This window comes from Panthera leo, chromosome B1 (genome assembly GCF_018350215.1).
Source record: "Panthera leo isolate Ple1 chromosome B1, P.leo_Ple1_pat1.1, whole genome shotgun sequence".
Lineage (NCBI taxonomy): Eukaryota > Metazoa > Chordata > Mammalia > Carnivora > Felidae > Panthera > Panthera leo.
In genome coordinates, this window is record NC_056682.1 from 72,855,866 (window position 1) to 72,881,892 (window position 26,027).

At 41.5% G+C, this 26,027-nt stretch overlaps 1 long non-coding RNA gene across 7 annotated transcripts in view; it reads right to left on the reverse strand.

The window, feature by feature from the left end:
• Window positions 1–16,664, reverse strand: part of LOC122217769 — a 109,167-nt gene extending 92,503 nt beyond the window's left edge. For all 7 annotated transcript variants that reach the window (XR_006201671.1, XR_006201673.1, XR_006201672.1 and 4 more), the window contains exons 1-4: window positions 16,494–16,664; window positions 6,765–6,877; window positions 4,283–4,342; window positions 2,650–2,721 (exon numbers count right to left, since the gene is read on the reverse strand). This is a non-coding gene — a long non-coding RNA (uncharacterized LOC122217769). The remainder of the gene's footprint in view (window positions 1–2,649; window positions 2,722–4,282; window positions 4,343–6,764; window positions 6,878–16,493) is intronic.
• Window positions 16,665–26,027: the final 9,363 nt, after the last annotated feature.

Sequence of the window (26,027 nt, forward strand, 5' to 3'; positions counted from 1 at the left end):
AGGTGCCCTCCTCAATACCCATCACCCACCCTACCCTCCTTCCCACTCCCCATCTTTTCCTATAGGTCTGTTCACCCAGTATTGTATCAGCACTACTTTTATTCTATAATGCTAGTTTATCTGGGCACAAATTTCTAGAATGACATTCATTTATAAACCTCATGGATACTATCTCAAATCTCTGGCATCCAACTTTATTACTGAGAGGTTTGCTATCAGTTTATAATTGCTGACATTTGTGTGTTGTCCTTTCCCCTATGTGCTCTTGTGATATTAGTTTTGGGTTTTTAGACAGTTGCACTGCGATATGTATGGTACGGATTTCTTTTTGTTTAATCTGTTTGGGAGTGATTCTCCTGGATTCTGCAGATATATATGTTTCATCAACCCTGAAGAATGCTCTTTGGACATTACTTCTCCCCATTCTTCACATCCCCTTCTTCTAGAGCTTTTAACTGGAGAATGTAAAACCTTGTCATTCTTTTCACATATCTCTAACTTCTCTCTCATTTTCCATCTCTTTTCCCTGGGCTGCATTCTGGATAATTTTCCCAGATCCATTTTCTAGTTCTTTAGTCTTCCATTAATTGTATCTAGTCTGCTGTTTAATTGGTCCACTTAGTTTTTATTTCAGTGATTATACATTTAATTAATGCATTCATTTGGTTTTTATTCAATGGTTCATTTGGTTTTTATTCAAATCCATCTAGACCTTCTCTGAATCTTCCTTATTCCTTGCTCAGGTATTTACACCATGTTTACCTCTTCAAACATTTTCAACATGCATATTCCATTCTGCATCGAATCATTCCAATTTATGAATTCTGTAGACATTATTACATATGTTTTAAAATGTTGGACTCCTTTTAGGTTTGATGAGGCTTTATCTGTGGAGCAGCCTCTTTTATTTTTATTTATTTATTTTTTTAATTTTTTTTTTAACGTTTTATTTATTTTTGAGACAGGGAGAGACAGAGCATGAACGGGGGAGGGTCAGAGAGAGAGGGAGACACAGAATCTGAAGCAGGCTCCAGGCTCTGAGCTGTCAGCACAGAGCCCGATGCAGGGCTCGAACTCACGGACCGCGAGATCATGACCTGAGCCGAAGTTGGCCGCTTAACCGACTGAGCCACCCAGGCGCCCCTGGAGCAGCCTCTTTTAAGGAGACATCCTGGATTTGGATTTTTTTTCTGCCAGATGCCTTGGTGATACTGGCAACCATAAACTCCTCTAAGTAAATTACCAAATAAATTACTTGTACTACAATCTTCCCCACCTATGAAAGCAGTATACATTTGAACACCAACCTGTGTGAAGGCAGGTCTATAATCACAGATTCTCAGGGGAGATGCTGTTTCCCCACAATGAACCCTAGGCTCAGACACAAAGGTTTCCTTGTGATGTCTTCCTTCCTCCCTTCCTTAAAAAAAATAATAAACTGTTTTTGAGAACTAACATGTCCACTTATTTTAGGTCCCATTTTATTTATCAGCTCATCACTATTGTTTTGAAGGAGCTCCTCTATGTAAAATGAAGTTAACTGTTACTCTCAAAACACCTGCTAGTCTGCTCTTGGCTCGATCCTATTCCTGCCTAACTGCATTTTTACAGCCTCTCTTGATATCATATCTCCGTGATCCACCCACCATCTTTCATTAGGCTCAACATGTACTGCACGGCAACGAGGTACAGTGATGCTGTGACCAGAAGCCAGGGACACAGGTGGAGGGAGTTTGGTTATGTCATCTAGCTGGGAACCAAGTGCCCCAGGAATGAAGTAAGTGCTGCATGAATGCTGCAGAGGTGGTGCAAGAGGAAGAATTTCCACTAGACCTTGTAACATCTGTGGTTAAACAGAGACAGAAATAGGTAGGGCATATGTGTTATGTTAAATTGAATGGCATTGAAAAATGACCGGAGGCTTTCTACAAGCCAAGTGTTGGCCACTCCGAAATCTACTTTCAGTTTCTCGGCCTAAATCACTAGTTAGTTATTTTGATCAGGATCTGTTTATTGCGAGCTTTCTGTGGATAGGCCCTGTGACAGACAGGCACGAGGCATTCGGAAGCAAGAAGAAGGACCCCCACCTCACAAGCAGCTCATGGTGCAGGGAGAGGCAGACAGAAGATCACAATACATCTCCCTTCTAGCTACATGATCTGTTCCTCAAGGGCTGGAGCAGATGTTTACTTACCTGTGTGTCCCCAGACTATGGCACACACCTGTACCTTCCCGGTTGTGCTCAATAAAGCAACCAAAGTATGAAGTACGTGGAGACCCCATCCTTCGAACCTCTCACAACCAACAATCTTTAACCACTGAGGGTTAAAGTTGAACTCCTTTTTCTGTCTTGCTATTGGTTTAGATATACCAGAGGGACACCACTGTAGTTGCTATGGTTCTCAGAGAATTTCTGCTTCCTTTACTCTGGACCCAGGAGGTTAAAACTATGGTGGTTCTTGAGAAAGTCCTTTTGACACTCCTGAGTTTCTGCTATTACTGGGCAACTTGGGAGAAAGGTTTTATCAATGCTTTGAAGCCACATGTGTCCAACTACATGCCAAAGGAAGGTAGGATGGAAGGGAGAGGGGGAGGGAGGGACAAATAAAGAACATAAAAGAAGAGACCTTACCAAAAGTACACACTCACCCTGTTAATGGTGTCTGGCAATTTCTTCCCACTCTCCATATCTATGATAACCGATCTTTACAGAGTTTCCTTCTATAAATATTTTGCAAAAAGCTATGTTAAACTTTTATTCATGGAGAGCCTACTCTTTATTATATGTGCTAAAACATAAAAACATGTAATATGTAAGGAGAATCCTATACATTTCATTATTGGAATAAAGAAATTAATAACATGCATTGAAAAAGGTGTTCTGTTTCAGGCACTTTTCATACAATGTCTCATTTGGTTTTCCAAATAACCCTGTAAAGCAGGTATTATAACCCCTATTTTATAGGCAAGGAACCTGAACCAATGAAAGGCTGAGTGAGGCCGAGTGGTGAAACACGTGGGCTTTGGACCCTGGCAATTTACGTCCAGTAAAGAGTCACGCTTCCCATTAAGTCAAAGTTAAGAATAAAAGTTGCCAATACATTTTCCTGAAATACATGAGTTTTGTTTTGTTTTTCTCCCCCCAGAAATTATGTGCTCAGGGACTCCTGATGTGGGCATGTTTCCTCAGGCTAAGCACCAAAACACTGGAGAGAACATGGTTACAGGGTGATCTCTATGGCCTCCCAAAAAAGAAGGTCAGGCTAGAGTTGAAGAATATAAACAAAGCACCTGAAATTGTGTCAGCTACCATAGCACCAGCTGAAGTGACATACATATGGTTACTCATGAAAAGAGCACGTAATCACCTTGCAGAGCTTCTAAAGTATTGAGGAAACTTTCTATCACTCTGAGGTCTGCCCACAGCACCCGTGGTGCCAAAGCCAAAAAACAACTTCACCACCAAAGGTTAAAGCTGGGAATGCTCCATTCTTAAGTCACCAATGGGAAATCTGGTGTTACATTATGGAATATGGAATATAAAACATATATGCAACATACATGACAAGTAAATTTTATATTGTGTTCAGTTACTATTACAACAGGGAACAGCCAGGGTTTAGGCAACAAAGGTCAAACTGATATTACCAGGCGGGGGTCTGCTTCTCAAGGTATTACTGTATTGATATTGGTTTTCTATAAACAAATTAAACAGATTAAAATCTCCTTAGGGATATTTTCCTTTCCATAAGAGAAAAACATGTCTACAGCGGAATTCTCCTGGATAAGAGTTAACATGTTTGTCACCACACTGGGATCATGTACGCTGAAGACTGTCACATGCTAATGTTACATCATACTTAAAATATATCAACGAATTTGGGGTGACTGGGTTCGTGAGTTCGAGCCCCGCATCGAGCTCCATGCCGAAAATACGGAGACTGCTTGGGATTCTCTCTCTCTCTCTCTCTCTCTCTCTCCCTCTCTCTCTCTCTCTGCCCCACCCCTGCTCACACACATTCTCTTTCTTTCAAAATAAATAAATAAAGTTCAAAAAATATTTTAAAAATATACATCCATGAATAGTGCTGGCAGCAAATTCATTCGTGGCAGTTACTTTTTTAGTAGTATGTTTATAAACTACCGAAGTGGTATTGAAGATCTATTGATTCACTGAAGGCAGTGTTTAAAATGACTCTGGACCCTTCTTTGGACATAGAAGTTTACACCGAAATTGTGCTGCTCACAAACATGAGGTTATTTAGTATAAGTCAGTACCTACCTTTCTACTCTTACCAACATTTTAGTTCCAGCTGATGGATTTTGCTGCAGGCGATACATTCTGTATCATAACAGGAAGAGAAATGAAATAAAGAAATCCTTTTATTAACCCTTCAATTTGAAAAGCCACACGTTTCAGGCGAACAGCATGCTTTTTACCGGCGCCATTTCCTTAGTACTATCTGAGTTTGGCTCCCTATGGAATGTGAAAGATGCAAATCCCACTTGTGAAATACAAACATGTTTGCAGGTCCCTGGATACTTGTAATAACAGCACTAGCTGTCAGGAACACACACACAAAATCAGTTGACTATTTGAGCATGGACAGAACAGATCTGCTAATTATAATTAGATTTATCTTCCTAGAGCCATTGGCATCTCTCACAGTGGGCCCGTTAAAGGTACTGTGTGTACACGTTCAGAGTTATGAGCTGTGACCACTACTGTGGACAAAGCTTTGAGGGCTGTCTTATTTCTATGAAGAAGGTGTATTTTTTAATTTTTTTTTAATTTTTATTATTTTGCAGGGGCAGTGGGAGAGGGCGAGAGAGAATCTTAAGCAGGTTCCGTGCCCAGCGTGGAACCTCACGTGGGACTCAATCTGTCAACCAGGAGATCATGACCTAAGCAGAAATCAAGAGTCAGTCACTTAACTGACTGAGCCACCCAGGCACCCCTAGATTGTGTATTTTTATTCGTCTGTATCCTTCTTAAAGAAGGGGTTCTTATTTTTATACTACTACACAAGGGTCAAGTGACTTGTGTGGGGTCATTAAGCTTGTTAGTGACACAGGCAGAATGAAGACCCTGTCTTCCCACTCCTTGTCTGTTGTCATCTGTGGTGTCACACTCTGTATGGATTTGTATGTGTGGTTAATGACAAGGGTCATCAGACAGTATCTGGAGAGCTTTGAATGATCTGCTAAACCACTCCTATTAACCGGCCAAAGAATGATTATTAGGTGTACGTAATTCTAACTCATACCCACTAGTCCTCTTTCTAACCAAGCACAACACTTTTTTTGTGTTTTCACTCCCCTCTACCTACTCAGGTACATCGGAACTCACCCCCGCTCTCCTCCCCCAACTCCACTAGCATGTTCTTAAAAGTCCCCCCTCTGAGGGTTCCGGTGACATGGCACCATCCGGGTTCTTCCCCGGTCTCTGCAACAGCTCACCCCTTCCCCTCCCCTCACCCCTCATCTGTTGGTTCCAGCACCCCTCCTCTTTCCTCTTTCCTAACTTACCCTGCTTCTCCTTCATACCCATTCGCATCCCTCTTACAGAAATCCTTCCCAATCCTAGCTTCAACTGTTACTTCTGCTGAAGGAAACTCCTTCCCCTAAACCTTTGTATTTCTACCCTCTCATCTAAGAAGCACTAATGTCTTGGCTCTTGTTTGCCCTATGATGTTTTAGCTCCATGTCTGCAAGAGCAGTATAAACTTTTGTGGATCAGTTGACATTTCATGATTCCAAAGTGAAAGATAATATACAAGTAACATCTTTATCACCAATACTTGAGGTTCATATAAGCTTGGGTAAGTCTCGCTTGACACCTTGCTTTCTTTTTGCTTTACTCTTTCTCTGGGTAACTAACTTTTTAAAAGAGGATATAGCTCCTCCTAGTGGATAACAATCATATTTTAAAATACAGACCCAACTCTTCAAGTATTGTGAAATGCATCAACAGTAAAACTAAAGTGTACGTAGTAACTACATACAATTAATTATTCAAAGCTCTTCAGCTTAAATATTTTGAACAATAACAAATTCTAAGGGATTTATCCTTTTTAATTGGAGACACATTTTTAATACTTAAAGAAGAGGTATTCAGTAATACCTAATAACTCACTTCGAGTTACCTAGTATCCAACTGCAAAAGGCTTTCTTGGTTAGCACAATAAACCACAGCACTATGAAAATGAGGCCAGAGTCTTGGATTTGGTTCAAGTATGGTCAGCAGATTTTATGGTTCCACAGCTACAAATTCTATCCTGACTCCAGGAAGATGTCCTAATAAGATGTGCCCTGTGCCACAGAAGACTCAGGGGGAGGAGAGTAAACAGCCAGTACAATTTTAACTCTCTGACTGGAAATCAACCCAAATATGCTGGCGGGTTAACAGGGGCTATGTTTTAAAATATTCTTTCATCTACTGACAACTGCCTTCTTTCTTCAGAACCATATCCAGATGGCTCATAAGGCTCTATCAAATGTTAAGTTATGTAATTGTTTACTTTCTAGTGACTACATCAGTCAAGTAGTTATATATAGTTATAGCTGTAAATAAGGATATATAGATATAGGAATATATAGATAGACAGATCTATATATCTTCTCATTCTTAATATTTGATATGCTGCTGAATACAGGAAATTAAGATTATTTAATATTTAAAATATTTACTATAAAAATATATATAAACACCATTGGCTATTTAAATATTTTAAATTAAAATAATATAATATTTTTCAAATTACCATTTTAGCGAATGTCCTTTATATACGGAGCCATGGTACCTGCAGTCAAATGCTCTACCCCTGAGCTATACCCCCAATGGTATCTGTATAAAATCAGGAACACGGCTCAAGTCCTAAAATATAAAAACAAATGTGTTATCCACTATAAAATGCATCTAATTAACTCAAAGATAACAGTTCAGACGAATCAATCTTTTAATTACTTACAAGGTTATCTTAAATATTAATAGCAATATTTACGTTATTTGAAAAGAACTAATTCCAGGTGAAGATGAAAATGTAATCAATCAGTGGAAAGATCTAACATAGTGTTCCAAAGAAACTGAACTTTCATTATCCCCAAAGTGATAAAAATCAAACAGACTGATCACTTCTCTTTGTGATCTCTTAATTTTAGGTTCAAAATTGTAATAAAACCTCTGATTCCCAACACTATCCATGCCCTGAGCATTCATCACCGAATTCCTACACCAATTCTCAGGAGAAGCCAATGGTGTTTCCTAAATTGAGAGATTATGGAAACAGATGCAGGAAACCAAAAGGGCAGATTAAGAGTTATCATAGGTGAAGAAGTCATTCCAGAGTACCTCATTTGTAGTCAAACTATAGTTTAAAGCACAAATTAGATAATTAGTTATGTTCCTATGACTTTATTTTAGTTAATTCTACCAAATAAAAGCAGCTATTTACATAAACTATCACAAAGTTGTTGACATAGCTATAGTAAGACCTTTGCTATTCTCCAACAAGCTGAATAATTTAAATGGATTTCTCATCTAAATGGAATTTCTGCTGGGAGATTCCCTGCTTTAGGCCAATTTCTAGGCCTTAAATATTAAAATAAGAAAATCAAGGGGCGCCTGGATGGTTCAGTCGGTTAAACAACCAACTTCGGCTCAGGTCATGATCTCACAATTTGTGAGTTCAAGCCCCGCATCAGGCTCTCTGTTGTCAGCACAAAGTCCACTTCGGATCCTCTGTCCCCCCTCTGCCCCTTCCCCACTGGCTCCCTCTCTCTCTCTCCCTCTCTCTCTCTCTCCCTCAAAATAAATATATAAACTTTTAAAAAAGGGGGAGGGTTATTTCATAAATAAATAAATAAATAAAATAAGGAAATCAAATCCACTGGTCCTAATCAATATTTCACAGTTAGGACTAAGATATTTATCATGTACTATATATGATAGCATAATGTTAACAAAGCTTTCCTTAAGTATAGTCTGCATGTGTGTGTATATGTATGTATATATATATATATATATATATACATACATATACATGTATATGTATATATATGTAGGCTTCAGAGACGATGTAAAATCCAAGACGGAGACGTACACTGCATTGCAAATTACATATATATATATATGGCACATCTTCTGTTAAATGAGAAGACCTAACACTGTAAAGTCTTAAAATAAGTCACTTATAGAAACATTGTCTTGTGTAATTATCCCACAAAGTATGGTTACATGCTTATTAAACTGATTACAGACGATTTTACTTTTTCAGCAGTTAGCAGGTACATAGTTATTTCTGAAAGAAAATAGAAAAGCAAATAATCCAGCTTGTCTCCCTATAGCAGCTGAAAAACTAGAAGTAAAGCACAAAGTGTAATTTACTTTTTAAAATTTAACAATAATGTAAACAAAATTGAAAAGTATACGAGTAAAATCTTATTTCTTTTACATTAACCAAATACAGAACCTGGGGAAACCCTAGGGAATCCTTTATATCTTAATGAGCTTTTTTTTTTTTTCAGTTCATTTACTTATTTTGAGAGAGACAGAGAGAGTGCAAGTGGGGGCAGGGACAGAGAGAGAGGGAGAATCTCAAGCAGGCTCTGTGCTGTCAGCGCAGAGCCTAATGTGGGGGTCAAACTTACAAAACTGTGAGATCTTGACCTGAGCTGAAATCAAACGTCAGCCAGCTCCCTTAATGAATTTGTTTGTTTGTTTGTTTTTCTTTTGTTTTTTGTCTTGTACTTTACATTCAAGCCCTGCCATATTGGGATGATAATCCACATACTTAACCATGCTAACTGAAGGAAAAGTAAATTATTATAGGGTAACAGAAAAGACAAGAAAACAGAAAAGTATCTATAGCAGTGGCAGAAGATTTTCCCATTTCCCAGTACTCTCCAGAAATTATTTCCTTCGAATGGAAAGGATTTTTTGTAAAAGAAATTATCTATTGCCAATTCATCAAGTGTAAAATCCTCTTTGCTATTCTAAGCTCATGATCAATTCAGGCGAAAATCAACGCTGCCCCTCACAGCTTTCAGTATGATGTAAATATGAGATGTCAAAGAGAAAGTTGCTCTTACCAAGCCTCTAGTTTTCCTCCTTCCTTCATTCGAAAATAATTTGTCTTCAAATTACTTCCTTGTTAAAAAACCTCATTCAAAGGCAATTCCCAAAGTACAAAACAAGCAACAAATCTACAGAAAAATGCAACCATAAAATATGTTGTCCTCCTAACCAGTGGTATGTTTAAAGGTAGGGGCTTTGTCTTAGTGTGGTGTCCCTAGTCTCCAGCACTGTACTTAACGGGCACTTAACAAAAGCTGGTTGAATTAATGTTTGAACGAGTAAGAAAGTACATTTCAAAACAGCTCTTCTTCTAAAGGTTTCTTCACATCACATCTCTCATTTTTCATACCCAAGGATTATGTAAGCCTCTAATTTCTTACTAACTGCCATAGAATCCTTTATTCTGTCATGTGGAAAGTCCTAAAATTGTAGGAAATTTATAAAGGCTTATAAGGTTTTACAGATGAAACTGTTTCACTAGATCAGAGACCTTGGCACAGCAAAGCCTTATGTAAATACATAAAATATATAATTAAAAATTAATTCTTAATTAAGAATAAGAAATAAGAAGAATACGAATTAAATAATTACTGAGATAGTCATTTATACTTTTCCCCCATATAATGCAAGAGAGAGGGATGGTTTTTACAACTATGAAAGAGTAAACAGACATGAGGTGATGTATATATAGAAAACCCATTAAAATAAAAGGAGAAATTGATGAAAGACAAAGATGAAAGATAAATGGTCTTATAATTAATTTTATGTGATTTCTCCAGGACACTTGAGCTCAGAAAAGTCACCAGCAACTGCTTTGAGATGAAGAGCTGTACCATCCATTGAAACATTGTGCATCCCGTCTCCAACTGAGCCATTCTATAGACCACACACAGAACAGAATCTTTTCATCAGTGATTTCGGGGAAGGAAGAAAAATCTCACTCTGTGATTTCATGTCAAGATGTTTAGTAAAAGTGTGAAATTCAAACAGGGCACAAGTGGATGTATTTGTGATCGTGGGAATATTGTGGTAAGAGAGACAAGGAAGACAAGAACAAATGGATACCACAAAAATCAGACAAAGCCTGCTTTGTGGCTGATGGATAACTCAAATGACCACCGTAGGCTTCAGAGACGATGTAAAATCCAAGACGGAGACGTACGCTGCATTGCAAATTAGTGTCATGTACTTTTAAATGTTTCTTTGTTCAGATTCTTAAATCATATCTGCCAGGGTTTCAACAGTCCAGGAGCAAAGAGAGTGGCTCATGAAATCTGTTTTCTTGAGAAAAGTCATCTGACAAGTATAAAACACAGTGGAAATTTTCCAGAAGGAGCAGAACTGGCTGTCAGTCTGTCTGCCCTGCAGTGATGGGAACCTGCAAGCAGCCCAAAGCCCAAAGAGAAGGTAAAAGGAAGCCAAAGCAGCAGGGGACCTCGCTGGAGGACCCTCCCCCAAGGGCTGCAAGATGTCCTCACTAAAGTCACCCTCTGTGACTCTGTGGGGTCAGAGTTTGCTTCCACTTTGCCCCCTCAAACTGTGAGCCCAAGGTCTACTGAACAACTAAACGAATGAACTTAATCATACACTGTTAATCAGAACTTTAAAAAAAAAAGTAGAGTTGAGAAGATAGAAATAATCATCTTAAATTGTTTTTCTATGGTTTATATTTACAAAAAAAAAAAAGGAAAAGAAAAGAAAAGTTCTCGTTTCTTGTTGAGAGTCCTGGGTTTTTTTTAACTAAGGTAAACAACATGTTGGACTTGGTGTAAGTCTGGAAATAAATAAAGACTAATAGAAATTATTTTGGGTTCAGGAAATAGGTAGTATTCTGTTTTATATTCCCAAGGGCCAGCACACTGCTCAAGAAATATTTATTGATGAGTCAATGTCAAACTAAAATAGCTCAAACAATGGTGATATTCCAGAATTCCTGATGAATAAATATGAGACTAATAGATATTCCTGAGGAATAAACCTATGTACAATTGATAAATAACTGATATATTGTGCCAGGCAAATATGAAAAAAACCTGGTCCAGTCCTGTGAGTGCTTACAAAGCCTTTATACTTCATTAAAAAGTAAACACATTTCCAGGCCACGGCCAACTTCAATGAAGAAATCCCTTCTGCAAATGTAATGTCAAGCACACTGCAGGTCTAGGACAACTCTACTTTGTTGAGACCTCAAACGTTGGGATCATGTCCTCATGACCACATGGTCCACCCTGGTCATCCACTCAAGAACCCAGCCTTGTTGGAGCTGGGCTTCCGGGGAGGCGGGGCTTCCGGGGAGGCGGGGCTGTGAGATTGGTGGGGGTGTGGACCTAGGAAAAGCTTAACAGATTACCTGGATTCTTAAAGTCATTCTGAGCCTGTAAAATTACTGAGAAGGGGGCTGCAAACCAGGGAAAGGGTACATCACAACCAAAGCAGGACTGCTTAGGAACTTCCAGGGAAGCTCTGAAGTTGCCTTCATTTATCTAGCAGTCCTGTAATCTATAATTCTTAAATCTCAACGACAAGAATTCAGAACCGGGCCTGGGTCTCAGGGTCTCCCCACCTCACAACCTTCTGTGCCCTAGAGGTGTCAGAGCTAACCCAGTCTCAAGAATACGGCCTACACCTTTGGATTTTCAAGGAAAAAATAACTCAAGATGAAAAAAATAATCAGTATGCGATCTGACTTCCTGCTGTCTTCTATTTGTGGTAGGAACTCACTTACTTCTTGTCCTCAAACAGTTTGTATTCTATACACCTTGTAAAACTGGCCTACACTATACCACAAGACCCTGAGTTATATTACACTATAACACAAAGACATGTCATATTCCCCTTTAAATCTCTATGTTCTATTATTGTGTGAACTAAACAGTACCAGAGGCACCTGGGTGGCTCAGGTCATGATCTCACAGTTCATGAATTGGAGCCCTGCATTGGGCTCTGTACCAACAGCTCAGAGTCTAGAGCCTGCCTTGGATTCTGTGTCTCCCTCTCTCTCTGCCCCTCCCCTACTTGCGCTCTGTCTGTCTCTCTCTCTCTCTCTCTCTCTCTCAAAATAAATAAACATTAAAAAAAATTTTTTTTAATAAAATAAATAGTACTCATAGGGCAGGACCATGCTGAAGAAATGGCAATCTGACAGCTTCTCACCAGATCATTACTTGGATTACTTGTGAGTTAAGCGGCTGAATTTGCGTGGTTTTGTGAGACTGAGATGATAAGAATATATATTGCTTTCTTAGGCATAGCGGGGCCAAAGGATAAGGGAAAATTACGCAGGAACAATAGGATGTCAGATAATCATTTCCATTAGAACCTACAGGTATGAGGTATAGATGCTACTAATTTTTTGTTTTCTAATTTGCATTATGCTATGAACACTGAAATCATTCACTTTGAAAAGTTCATTACAGTATACTGCATACAACGTCCTCAGTAATATTAATGCTATATATATATGTGTGACTTTATAGCTTACAAAACACATTCACACATAAGTTATCAAAACTGCTGTTTTTTAGCTTCCTCACAGTCAAATGTTTCACGTACACTTATGTTTTGCCTGATACTCACAATAAACTTTCAAGGTATTATACTTTGTCCATTCCACAAATATGGAAAATGGACCTTCTGAGAAGTTCACACTATTTGTGCGTATGTAACCTGGGTCTGAAGCAAAGTTTCTCTAACTACCTTGTGTGCTACTAAGCATACAAAATGGCTTCACAATATGATCTTCAGTTTAGCCCTGTGATCTAAATATTACAAACATCACCTTTTAGACTCATTCATTCAATAAAGCTGTGTCGATAACCTTTCATGCTGATGTTTGTGTCTCCAACAAAATTCATACATTGAGTCCTAATGCCCAAGGTGATGGTGTTAGGTAGGACCTCTGGGAAGTGCTCAGCTTATGAATGGGATTAGTGCCCTTATAAAACAGGCCCCCCAGAGCTCCAAAAGGTGAAAACATAGCAGAAGTCTGTGACCGGGAAGATGGCCTTCACTCACGTATAATGGCACCCTGGTCTCAGACTTCCAGCCTCCAGAACCGTAAGAAATAAATGTCTGATGTTTATAAGGCACCCAGTCTGTGGTATTTATTACAGCAGCCCAAAGGGACTAAGACATATGCCAAACTCTGTTCTAGCCACTAGAGACACAGCAGCAATAAAAACTGTCCAAATCTCTTCCCTCTTTGGAGTTTACATTCTGCGGAGGGGACAAGGAGAGAGAGAGAGAGAGAGAGAGAGAGAGAGAGAGAGAGAGAGAGAGACAAGCCCGACAAATATTTGTCAGCTGGCCAGTGTTGTGGAGAAAGATAATGTAAGGTGAGGGGTCAGGAGGTACCAAGAAGGATAGGGTTGAATGTGGCTATTGAATATCAAGTAATCAAGGGTAAGTGTCTTTGATAAGATGATATTTGAGTGAGCAGAGACCTGAAGGGAGTGAAGGAGCCAACCATGGGTTGTTGGGAGAAGGAATGTTTCAGATGGAAAGACTAGTAAGTGTCTACACTAATAAGCGTCCCCAAGACAGAGATGTGCTTGGCATATTAGAGGTCAGTGTGCCAGCAATGCTAGTGAGCAAGTAGTGAGGGGCAAGAAAGAGATGAAGCCAGAAACAAATCTGAAAATATATCACACTTTTAGGTCGCTGTAAGGACTTTGGATTCTACTCTGAATGAGATAAGCCATTGGACAGTCTTCATCCAACACAGGACATGACTGACTGGCAGGATTACTCTTGCAAAACAAAACAGATGAACATAGGGAAAGTGGGGGTGAAAAAGAGGGAAGGGGGCAAACCATAAAAGACTCTTAATGATAGGGAATAAACTGAGTTTGCTGGAGGGAGGTGGGTGGGAGATGGGCTAGATGGGTGATGGGTACTAAGGAGGGCACTTGTTGTGATGAGCACTGGGTGTTCTATATAAGTGATGAATTATGAAATTCTACTCCTGAAACCAATATTACACTACAGGTTAACTAACTAGAATATAAATAAAAACATGAAACAAAACAAAACAGAATTATTGTTGCAGCTATGAGGAGAATACACCGCAGAAGGGCAAGAGAAAAACCAGGGAGACTAGGTAGGAGGCTATTGCTATAGTCCAACTAGAGGGACAGTGGTATAGACTGGAGTGAAGGTGGAAGGCAAGTTTGACTGCAAGGGTTTTGGCCTGAGCAGAGAAAGACAGGGTTGTCATTGAGATGGACAAGATGGGGGGTGGGGGGAGTTGGGGGAAGGGTAGGGTGGCAAGCAGCAGATTTGGGGGTGAAGATCATAAGTTCAGCTTTAAACATGATGTTTCTGAGATGGTTTTTACAGAAGATGCCAAGAAGGCAGCCAGGTTTCTTAATATGGATTTCAGAGGAGGACAAGTCCATGTTGGAGGCATAAATGTGGAGTCCATCAAAGTAGTGATGTTAAATGTCATGGAAGAGAGTGCCTTTTATTTTATTTTTTTTAAACGTTTATTTATTTCTGAGACAGAGAGAGACAGAGCATGAATGGGGGAGGGTCAGAGAGAGAGAGACACAGAATCTGAAACAGGCTCCAGGCTCTGAGCTGTCAGCACAGAGCCCGACGCGGGGCTCGAACTCACGGACCGCAAAATCATGACCTGAGCCAAAGTTGCCGCCCAACCGACTGAGCCACCCAGGTGCCCCAAGAGAGTGCCTTTTAAAAGGTAAGCAAGTCCAGGGGCACCTGGGTGGCTCAGTCAGTTGAGCGTCCGACTTCAGTTCAGGTCACAATCTCATGGTTTGTGGGTCCAAGCCCCAAGTCGGGCTCTGTGCTGACAGCTCAGAGCCTGAAGCCTGCTTCGGATTCTGTGTCTCCTTCTCTCTCTGCCCCTCTCCCACTTGTGCTCTGTCTCTCTCTGTCTCTCTCAAAAATAAATAAAAGTAAAAAAAAAAAAAAAATTTTTTTTAAAGGTAAGCAAGTCCAACAAGAGGCCTGGGACACTGCAAACCCTAGCTTTTAGAGATAAAGAGGACCAGTCAAGGAGACTGAGAAGATGTAGGCAGGGAGGAAGGAGGGAAACTTCAAGAAACTTCAAGAAGAAAGCATTTTAAGAAGGGAATGACCAGTTTGGTCCAATACTGCTAGTAGGTCAAGGAAGATGGGGACGAAGATTGATTGCCATATTTAGCACTCATTGGCCAACAGATGAAGGTTATTAGTTCCAGCCTCCCTGAAGTGAGGTAAACAAGATTCCAAGAGATTAAACAAATTGAACAATCAAGGTCACATAGCCAATTAGCAGCAGAACTGGACCCAGAGCCAAATACTGCACGTAGGCCTTCAGAAGTGAGCCCTGTTTCTTGAATCCCAGAGCAGGCTCTTCCTCAATAACGTATTATGATGTCATCATTCCCTTGGTAACTTTGATTTCTGAGGGGGAACTCTTAGAGACTTTTAAGACTGTAAACAAAAAGAAATAAACATCCATAGTAGAATTTGGGGGCACAATGACAGACAAGGGTTTGGTATTTCAGGGCAGGGACAAGGGCCCTCAAATCAAACGATATACACACTGCAACCAGGGCAGACCCAAGTGTCAAAACACATTTCTATTCAAAAAAATGTTTACATCTCCTCAAAATGAATCTCCCCAGAATGTTCACTGTATGTCACCAGATGATTTATATGTAAATAAACAGACACATAAAAACCCCCAGGCCCAATGATCATATGTTAGTGTATATCTATAGTCAGGACTTGAATAAGGGGAACTGATTCCCCATCCTCTTCTCATCACTTGATTTCCTCCTTATAAAAGGATTCAAAAAGCGGAAGAGGAAGAACATATTTTTACTTCAGATGTTAATAAATCAGGCAAATCTTAGAGGGGGCCAAAGGCACAAGAAAGGTACAAAAATCACAGTTTTAACTGTCCCCACTCCGAACCTCAAATTCACAGCTGCCAACGTCTTCTGAACCATTTTGTAGATTTTCAAAGGTTGGAAGAGCTGGGGATGCAACTAGCAGACATCCAAGCTCCTAATGGAGAAGCTATTAGGCACTAGGATCGGGTCAGGAGGGAGGGACTGAGTAGCACAGGGCAAGGGAAAGGGAGGCAGGCGGGCACTTTCCATGGGAAGGGTTGAGCAAAGGCTGGTGCCAGGCCCACTCTTTCTCCGGGGAGGGGAAAGGTCAGTGCAAAGCTAGGACACGTGGCGGAGTAAAAGCACAGTTGGGCGTCTCTAAATTTGGTAGAGTCTAAGTGTCATCGCTCCTGTTCTGGCCCCCACACCTAGGGTCTCCCTCCAGGGCTGCAGCCAACTCCTCGCGCCTCCCTTCCCGCCTTTTCTTCTGAGAACGCAGCGCAGAAAGGAGCGTGCGGTGGCCAGGGGCCCCGGGGTCAGTGGGAGTGAGCGCGGGGCGCAGGCTGCCGCTCGGTTACCTGATGCCTCAGTGTCTCCCCAGAAATCGGAGGCGGGCTCTCCAATCCCGGCCCATCACCCGCGCCGGCTTCGGCCGGGTTGCCCGGTGGCCGGGTGCCCGAGTCCCAGCGGGAGAGTCGCCCGCAGCAGTCGCCGCGCCAGGGACCGCCGCAGGCTGCGCGCCAGGAAGCCCGGAGTCCCAGCGCCCGGCGGGCCGCTCGGCGGAGTGGACGGCGCCTTGCGCGCCCTCTGCTGGCCGGACCCCACCTGTGCGCCCAACCGGGCGGTTTCGTTCCCCACTGGTTGCCACCCAGTGCTGGAGCTGTATCAACCATGACCACAAAACATGGTTTAGGATTGCTGGCTCTGCTCCTTTTTTCTGTTTCTGGAGTTTGTACCAATGATTTAAAGATCCTGGGGCACTTGGATGGCTTAGTCGATTAAGCGTCTTGGCTTTTGCTGCTCAGGTCAGGATCTCAAGGTTCCTGGGACTGAGCCCTGCATCCGGCTCTGCTCTGACAGCGAGGAGCCTGCTAGGGATTCTCTTTCTCTCTCTCTGCCCCTCCCCTGCCCCCCTACCCCCCCACTTTCCCGCATTCCCCACCCTCTTCCAAAGTCTGTGTTTGAGAAGGAAAAATCCAACAAGATAAAGTTATGGTAGCCTCCAACTTCTCTTCCAAGGAGCTAGAGAATTGTATCCAGGCCAGCTTTGTTTTTCCAGCCATGTCCACGAAGAACCTGGTTTTTCTATAGCTATAAGTACCATCTGAGCAAGGCTGCTGGGAGCACAGGATCACAGCAAACATTCCTACACAGGTATAAGAGGGATGCAAAGAAGTACGTGGAGGGTGTTTACAAGCTAGTTAATTTTTGGTAGACAGAGCAGTGAGTCTCCTTTTTTACACTTAATGTCTGAGTCATTTAGTTTCCAGTAATGCACTTCTCATTCTTTCAAGTCTAATGCTGCTGGCTCTCCTCCTGGATGGAATTTAAAAAGCAAGAATTTAAGTTGGAAGTAAAATTTTATAATAAAAGGAAGAAAACAGAAGCCAATCCTTTCTTTGTTGTAGGATAATTAATAAAGTTTATGGATCTGGGCAGTTACATGACTAATAACAAAAGAATTAACATCTGTTGAGCTCTTACTACTTACCAGAAGCTGTTCTAAGAGCCTTATTTATTTTATAACAAAAATAGGTTCTTCATGCTGCTTTATGTTTAAATGTTTTATATTTATTAACACATTAAATAAAACAACCTTATGAGATGGATAATATAATTATTCCCATTAAAAATTTTTTTTAATGTTTGTTTATTTTTGAGAGAGAAAGAACGTGAGTGGGTGAGGGGCAGAGAGCCACCAGATTATCCCCACTGTAAGGTTGAGGAAATTGAGACATAAAGAAGGTCGAGTAAGCTGTAAAGCTGGAATTTAAACCCAGGTTGGGGCGCCTGGGAGGCTCAGTCGGTTAAGCGACGGACTTTGGCTCAGGTCATGATCTCACGGTTCATGAGTTCGAGCCCCGGGCTGGGCTCTATACAGACCACTCAGAGCTTGGAGCCTGCTTCGGATTCTGTGTCTTCCTCTCTCTCTGCACCTCCCACCCTCCTTGCCCCGGCTCATGCTCTGTCTGTCTGTCTGTCTGTCTCTCTCTCTAAAAAAAAATAAAGGGGCGCCTGGGTGGCTCGGTCGGTTAAGCGTCCGACTTCAGCCCAGGTCATGATCTCACGGTCCGTGAGTTCAAGCCCCGAGTCGGGCTCTGTGCTGACCGCTCAGAGCCTGGAACCCGTTTCAGATTCTGTGTCTCCCTCTCTCTCTGCCCCTCCCCTGTTCATGCTCTGTCTCTCTCTGTCTCAAAAATAAATAAACGTTTAAAAAAAAATTTAAAAAAAAAATAAAAACACATTAAAAAAATTAGAAGCAAACAAACAAAACCCGCCAGGCAATCTGGCTCCAGTATCCATACGCTCAGTTGTTACGTTATACTGCCTCTGTTAGAAGAAAAATTAACTCTGATCTCATTTAATCCTCACAACAAACCTACGGAGTGGGTTCTGTTATTATCTCTGTTTTACAGACAAGGCAACTTAGGCACAGAGAGGCTAAATAACTGTCCAGGGTATCGGAGCTACTGAGTGGTGCTGTGAGACAGTAACAGTCAGTCTGACCCTTGACTGACCACAGGAGGGGAGATGCTATTTTCATACACTCAAGTATACAGAAGGAGAAGGAATTACCAAGAAAGTGTGTAAAGCTTTTATAACCTTCCAATACTTGAGCCCCTGGGCTTTAGGCTCAGTGCCTCCATGTCCTTTTTCAGGCCTAACTTGGCCGAAATGTCTCTCCTAATATCTCCACTGTTCCTGTACTCCACTAGTGAGGTCAAGAACATAGGGGTCCTCGACCAAACTCAGAGCCAGACTAAGGCCTAGCCATTTTGCCTACAGCTGGGACAACTCTTCCCTGGGGAGTGGGAGGGGGGGAGGGGGAGAATATTTACAGCATATTTAAAGCACAGCGTATTTAAAGAGATGAGCTTTCATCCATTTGGGGCCAGTCCTCCAGAACACTTTGGGAAGGGACAACTAGGGACACCAATATCTCCAAGCCCTCTTTGCTTCTATCTTTTTTTTTTTTAATGTTTATTTATTTTTGATAGAGACAGAGCGTGAGCAGGCAAGGGGCAGAGAGAGGGAGACACAGAATCTGAAGCAGCTCCAGGCTCCAAGCTGTCAGCACAGAGCCTGACGCGAGCCTCAAACTCACGAACCACGAGATCATGACCTGAGCTGAAGTCAGACGCTTAACCGACTGAGCCGCCCAGGCGCCCCTTTGCTTCCATCCGAGAAACAACGTTGCTTTCTAAGGGGCAACAAGAACAGTCAAAGAAGAGACACAGCCATGGCCATATAAACAACTTGACTTTTCTCAGTTTTTGAAGTTCACTTCTTTCTCCCTGTGGAGACAAGGCCTATCTTGCCCAATATAGTGATTTGGAGACATCTGGGGCTGATCAAGGAAAAGATAAGACCCCAAGGAGGGAGTAGCACAGAGCAAGCTTTATTTGGGCAACACTTTTGACAGGTTTGCATGTGGGAAGTGGGGAAGGGAGTCCGACATGGTATGGGGGGGGGGGCCTTCTGGATGCTATGGCAACACAGGGGCTTCCACCTGGGAGAGTGGGAAGCTAAGGGAACTCCTGGGGGACACGTTCATGGGAGAGGAGACTTCCAGGTCTAAGTGAGGCCTCTCAGCAGCCCCTCTGGGAGCCTCTGATCAGGGAACTCCAAAGGGCAGCAGCAGAGTAGAGGTCTTTAAGAGCTACAAAGTTTATTTTATCCACAGCTAGCAGATGCTGGATGCCATTTCTTAGCATTTGCAAAGCAGGCCAGTTCTAAATAAGTTTTAAAATATGCTTATTTTGGGTGTGTTTAAAACGACTGAATATGTTTTAAATATGAAGATTTGGCTTTGGTGCCCATAGGCTTTTGAGTTCATGGGTCCCAGCCTGTTGTAAAGAAATCAGCAATCCAAGGGTCAATATATGGGGGCCATTTTTTGGTTTAAAAAAAATTTTTTTTAATATTTATTCATTTTTGAAAGACAGGAAGAGGCAGAATGCGAGTGGGGGAGGGGCAGAGAGAGAAGGAGACATGGAATCCAAAGCAGGCTCCAGGCTCTGAGCTGCCAGCACAGAGTCCAATGCGGGGCTCGAACTCATGAATCATGAGATGATGACCTGAGCTGAATGAAGTCAGGCGCTTACCCGACTGAGCCACCCAGGCACCCCCATCTTTGGCTTTTTTATGTAACATCCCAAAAGAAGGATCTTAGGAAGTACAGCCAAACACACATCTAGAATCCACAGCTCCACTGAGCCCAGATTGATACCAAAGAGTCTCCCAGGCAAGTCTCACACCCCCATTCTGTGTTCAGTGTTCTGACCTAAGAGTCCAGTTTGAATGCTGGTGATCAACACTGGCTGATGACAGCTTCCTACCTTACGACCCCTTCCTCATCAGAAAAGGAGAAAAATCTAACATCCAGACAATACATTACATACATACAAAAGGAATGGGTTAGGAGGATATTTACCTACAAGAATGTATGAGGCGGTCTGAGTGGATAGATACCCACGGAAGTGTGCCTATTGTTGCCTCATGGTGAAGTAAGTTCACCAGCAGGTGGCTCTGTTACCTTACATATCAGAGAGGAGCTCCCTTCCAAATAAGGCCTCAAAAAAAAGCATATTTCTAAATTCCTCATACTCTGGTCACTAGATTTAGTAAGCCCTAAGCTGGGTATCTATAATGACATATGCTGTATTAAAGCTATTCACGTTTCAATCCAACAGATTTGCCCAAGTCCCTCAGGAAATTCAGCACAATTAGAAGACTAGTTGCACAGAGAATGTCAATAAACAAAATCAACTTACTAGACAGTCTATCTGCTTCTGGCTCCATAAACATGAAATAAATAAAATGACTATTCTACTACTCATTTCATATTATTGGACTTATTATCCAACAGCAAAGGTTCTCTTTTGTTTATATTGTTTATTATTCTTTAACTCAAAACCATTTGAGGCCCAGATAAATAGGTCAACTTAATTAAGTCCACAGGGGATTTCATTCTGGATATATGAAAGTCTTTGGCATATCTGTAAGATTGGGGCAGGAGACAGGGACAGGACCTTTCTTTTATTCTCTGTTCTGTTATCTTTAAACTCAGGTCCAAGTTCTGTCCCTTTTATTTTCACACCATATTTTCTTCCCGGACACTCTCATTGTCTCTCGTTGACTCAACATCAGTTCTCACTCCCAAATCTGTCTCTAGCATTCCGATGCATCAGCTGTTAGAGGTCTCATTACTGGTCAAATGGAAAATGTTGGAAACTGGCCTCCCCCCTCTCCCCTAAACCAGTTCCTTCTCATTTTCCTCTTTATGTTCATGGTCACCATCTTTCCTACTCCCCAGAACTATTACCTTTGGCCCACTCCTCCCCATTTCATCCATCCTTCCCTAAATCCTTTCTAGTGTATTTCTGTAAGGTGCCTGAATCTCCCCAAGTTGTTTCTTGAACATCTTCTACGTGTAAGCACTTCTTGTGCGCGTTAAAGCATTGGACTAGGGGCCAGTCTATCTTTCATTCTCGTGGCAGCATGGAGGCAATGCTCATAACGTGATACATATCAACAAGTTGAATTACCAAAAGTCTAATTTTAAAAAAAAATTTTTTTTAACGTTTATTTATTTTTGAGACAGAGAGAGACAAAGCATGAATGGGGGAGGGTCAGAGAGAGGGAGACACAGCATCTGAAACAGGCTCCAGGCTCTGAGCTGTCAGCACAGAGCCCGACGCGGGGCTCGAACTCACGGACCGCGAGTTCATGACCAGGGCCGAAGTCGGCGGCTTAACCAACTGAGCCACCCAGGCGCTCCTCTAATTTTTAACTTACATAGAAGAAACTCCTACATTTTGGGGTTTTGTTTTTGTTTTTTCCAATTCTTTTTGCGACAACAAATTGTTCCAGAACGCCTTTGGTATAAAACATAACAAAGAGGAATTACATGAGCTTTGAAATTGCTGAGCAGAAATCAGACCTCCTGGTGTAAATTAGGCGTGATTCCTCTCCAGTACAGTTTACAGTCCTGGTTCTCCTACATATGAGCATAGTGATTATCTAGGGAAGCTTGTTAATAAAATGTCCATTCCCCGGGTTACTCCGATTCAGTAGATCTAGAAAAGGGCTGGGGAATCTGCATTTTAAAATAAAACAAAACAAAAATCTGAGGAGCATTTTAAAGAAATAGTCACGTAGAAGAAAGTCTAAGTATTTGATACAGAAATGAAACATGGTCCGTACGTCATTAAATAGCTTTATACGACTACCACCATGCCTGATTTGTGTTATTTGATCCCATAATTCTCTCTCAATAGCTGTTACCTAAAATTCTATCTTTAGAAGCTCGTATCTTTGATTTTCAGTTTTATCTCATGTTTAAGTTTCCATCTTGGTAAAAGTAACACCTCAGTCTAGATCATTCATACCTTACCACATCTGTGTTCATCAGATCCTGTTCTTGGGAGAACAGGTGGGGATTGCTGAAAGGAGAAAAAAGATGCCACAACACGTCCAAGGAGAGCAGGGTGCGGGAGCCAGGCTGGGAGGCACTGATGCGACTCCTTACAGCAGACAGAGATTTGCAGTCTGGGGCTCAACAGCAAATTGTGGTTGAGGAGTGGAGTTGGGTGGGGGACCCAAAACCCTGCAAGAGTTTCCGAAATGTCGGCTATGACCCCTCTTACTTGTGCTAGCTTGGGACATAGATGGGTGAGCTGGGCTAAAGCACGGGACCAGGACAGACAAGCCGAAGGAAAGGGGCAGATGAAGGTCATTTGGCTTTCATTACCATGCATGTGAACCCCAGACTTGTGTGCTAGAGACATTTTTCTTAAATTAGTGCAAACGCCTGACGGAGCTCCAACACACAAACTTCATAAATTCCCCTATTTTCTCACCTTCAAGTATTTTAATTTTGGTAAGCTTGTGCTGTTGCTCAGGGCCCTCTGAGCAGGTTCTAGACAAGTGTGAGTACATCAGAGGCTTGTGTGTAGCCTTCTTTCCTTGTACTTCACAGAATGGATCGGCAGTTCTTGGAAATTCTTCCTAGTGTTGTGGCACGGGGACTTGTCCAACCTGTTTTAACGGACATCATTCCAACTTGGATTTGTTTTAAAGTGTTACATAGTTTTGCTTTTGTTTTCCAAAAATAAAACACATGTCAAGTCTCCACTGGATTTTTTTAATGTTTGTTTATTTTTGAGGGTTGGGGGGAGGGGCAGAGAGAGGCAGACACAGAATCCAAAGCAGGCTCCAGGCTCTGAGCTGCCAGCGCAGAGCCCAACGCGGGCCTGGAACTCATGAACGGTGGGATCATGACCTGAGAAGAAGTCAGACGCTCAACCAACTGAGCCACGCGGGTGCCCCATGAGGTCTCCTTTGGTCAAAAAGTGACAGAGAATGTCTCTCTTCTGGACTGATGCTACTCAGATGGGGTCACAGAAGAACCACCGTGGTTCGTGCAGAGGTAGCTATGGTTACAGTGTTACACTGTTAACCTGATCCACCCTGTGGTATATCTGATTCCTTTGCTACAACTGTGAACAGATTTTTCTCTGGGACAAACACTTTCAAAGGCTGGGGTAATTTGCCTTTTCCTGACTAATCTTGTAAACCCTTTACTATTGATATGTTCTTCTTCAAACTGCACTTTCATATTTTATTTTAGTGCTTTAGTAACATTTAGTATTTAGTAATATTTTAGTAAAATAAACTTTGTTCATTAAACAAGTACTCATTAAGGAGGTGCGTTGTTTTAAGTGCTGCAGGTAATAGCAGATAAAAATCCTTACCTTCACGAGGCTTACATAAAATTTATTTTAACTTATTATTACATGATTATAATATTGTTTTAAAATTTTATGGGATTGCAATACCTTAATCCGATTTAGCATATCTGCCTAATAAGCTACATTTGGGCATATTTTTGTGGAGAAGAGTAAATACAGGTCTGAGAAGTTTGTATTTTCTTGGCTAAGAAGAAGAGAGTCCCAGAAGGTTTTTGATGAAGAGAGTGACATCATCAGAGTTCTTTCACGGGATACCAGACACAACAGTCGTGTAGATGGATTTCACCATGTTTGGGGGCTAACTTTCACAGGGTTCCTCTACTCTACCCTCACTCTGTCGTTTCCTTGGGCTGGTCAAATCTCTCACAACCCTACATCAAAAAATTACGTATGCTGGCTTCAAACCACCCACCCTCCAGATACCTGGGGGGCCTGCAGGTGGCAATGGTGAGCCAGCCATGAGCTTGGTGACTAGCCCCACTAAACCCCAGCAAACCTCACCTTATCACAGAGGGCTCCCCAGGCTCACCCAATCCCAACTAGCACTGGCTCAGCCTCTCTCATCCCCCTACCCTTCTTTATTTTTCTTCACAGGCTTTATTACCAATCAATACTATATACTATTTATTGCCTCTTTCTTTCCACTACAGTGGAAACTTCTTGACAGCAGAGACACTGTCTGCTTTGTTCATTGGATTGAACAAGGAGGGCCTGGTAAGCAGTCAATAAACATTTAGTCTGAGCAGCCAGTGGAGGAATATCAGGGGACAGTGTGCAGTCATCGTAACCGAAGTTTGGGGTGCATATTTGATTAAGGGTTACTTGGAGAATTTTCCAAGGAAAATCCTAAATGGTATCTGTGGTCAGAGCCAGAAGTAGCTTACCAAAGCAGGAAGGTATGAGAAGTGTGAGGAAGAGGTCTTCCATACCCCTAATGAGATGATGCAGTATTCCATATTAATGAAGTGCTAATGGGGAATTAACTTTAAAAACGTATTGGGTGAGATCCAGAAAAAGTATTGATAGGAGAATGTCAGGTAGCTTTCTGACTCAGAGGGATGCATGATTAAGCAACTGGTTTCCGGGATCTTGGTAAATGGATTTCCTCTGTGTTTATAACAGATGAAACACAGTGTTCTGAATTTCTGACTGATTTTGTTTCTTTATGGATGAGGCTGTCCTAAGTTAGCTCCGAAGGCTGTTCTTCAGTAACCTACTGGCCCAGTAATTATCAACTAAGAATGTGGTTTACACTCTGGTCTTCCTTGCAAAACAGTAAATATTTGGGCTTTTGCAAATCGTATCTCTGTTTAGCAAGTGGAGGTCACTGTTCTACCACTCAAGGTAAAGCATACACAGCTATCTATGTTTAAAGAAGGGTAATTAATGTATGTCACCTCTCACGGATGAAGCCAGGTCCTCCAAAATGTCAATAAAAAGTTACCCTTTGTATAAGGTGTATTCTTTATGGATTACGTTTGAATTGAAAGGACTATAGCTGCAATCACATTAAGGTCATAAACTAACCCAAGGAGTTAGAATTTAAAACAAAGACACAAGTCTAATCAGTATTTGCTCTCATTCAAGACTGAAGTTCAGAGCAAAGGCAGGCATTAAGTAAGATAAGATGCATCATTTTGTTTATTTGATAGCATTTTCTATTCTCTCTACCTGTTCTCCTTCTTTAGGAATGTATAATTTTTTTCTACAAAGATAATTTGTTTGACAAAATGACCAGAGTTTTCCTCAAACATTGTACTGCTCCTTTCACCATAGGCTGGTATTTCTACTCAGAGAGTTAAAAGGTCCTGTTTCTCTAGAGCATATTTTTGTGAATATTATTGGCCCCTTTGTAATTTTTTTTAACCATACTCACTTGCTCTTGCTATCTTCTGCCAATCACATTTAGTGGTGAGAACTGTTTCATGGGGTGAGGGATCTCATATTGCAGATTACATGAAGATAGAAAGGAACAAACCAGGAACTCAGTAATAGAGACTAATTTGGCACTTAAATCTAACATCGATTTATCTCAATTCAGAGCAGTCTCAGAACATTTCTTAATCTCCAACTGTATTAAAAATGGCTGCTTCTTGGCCATATTTGGCTCTGAATGCAATTCTGATTGGGATAATCCTT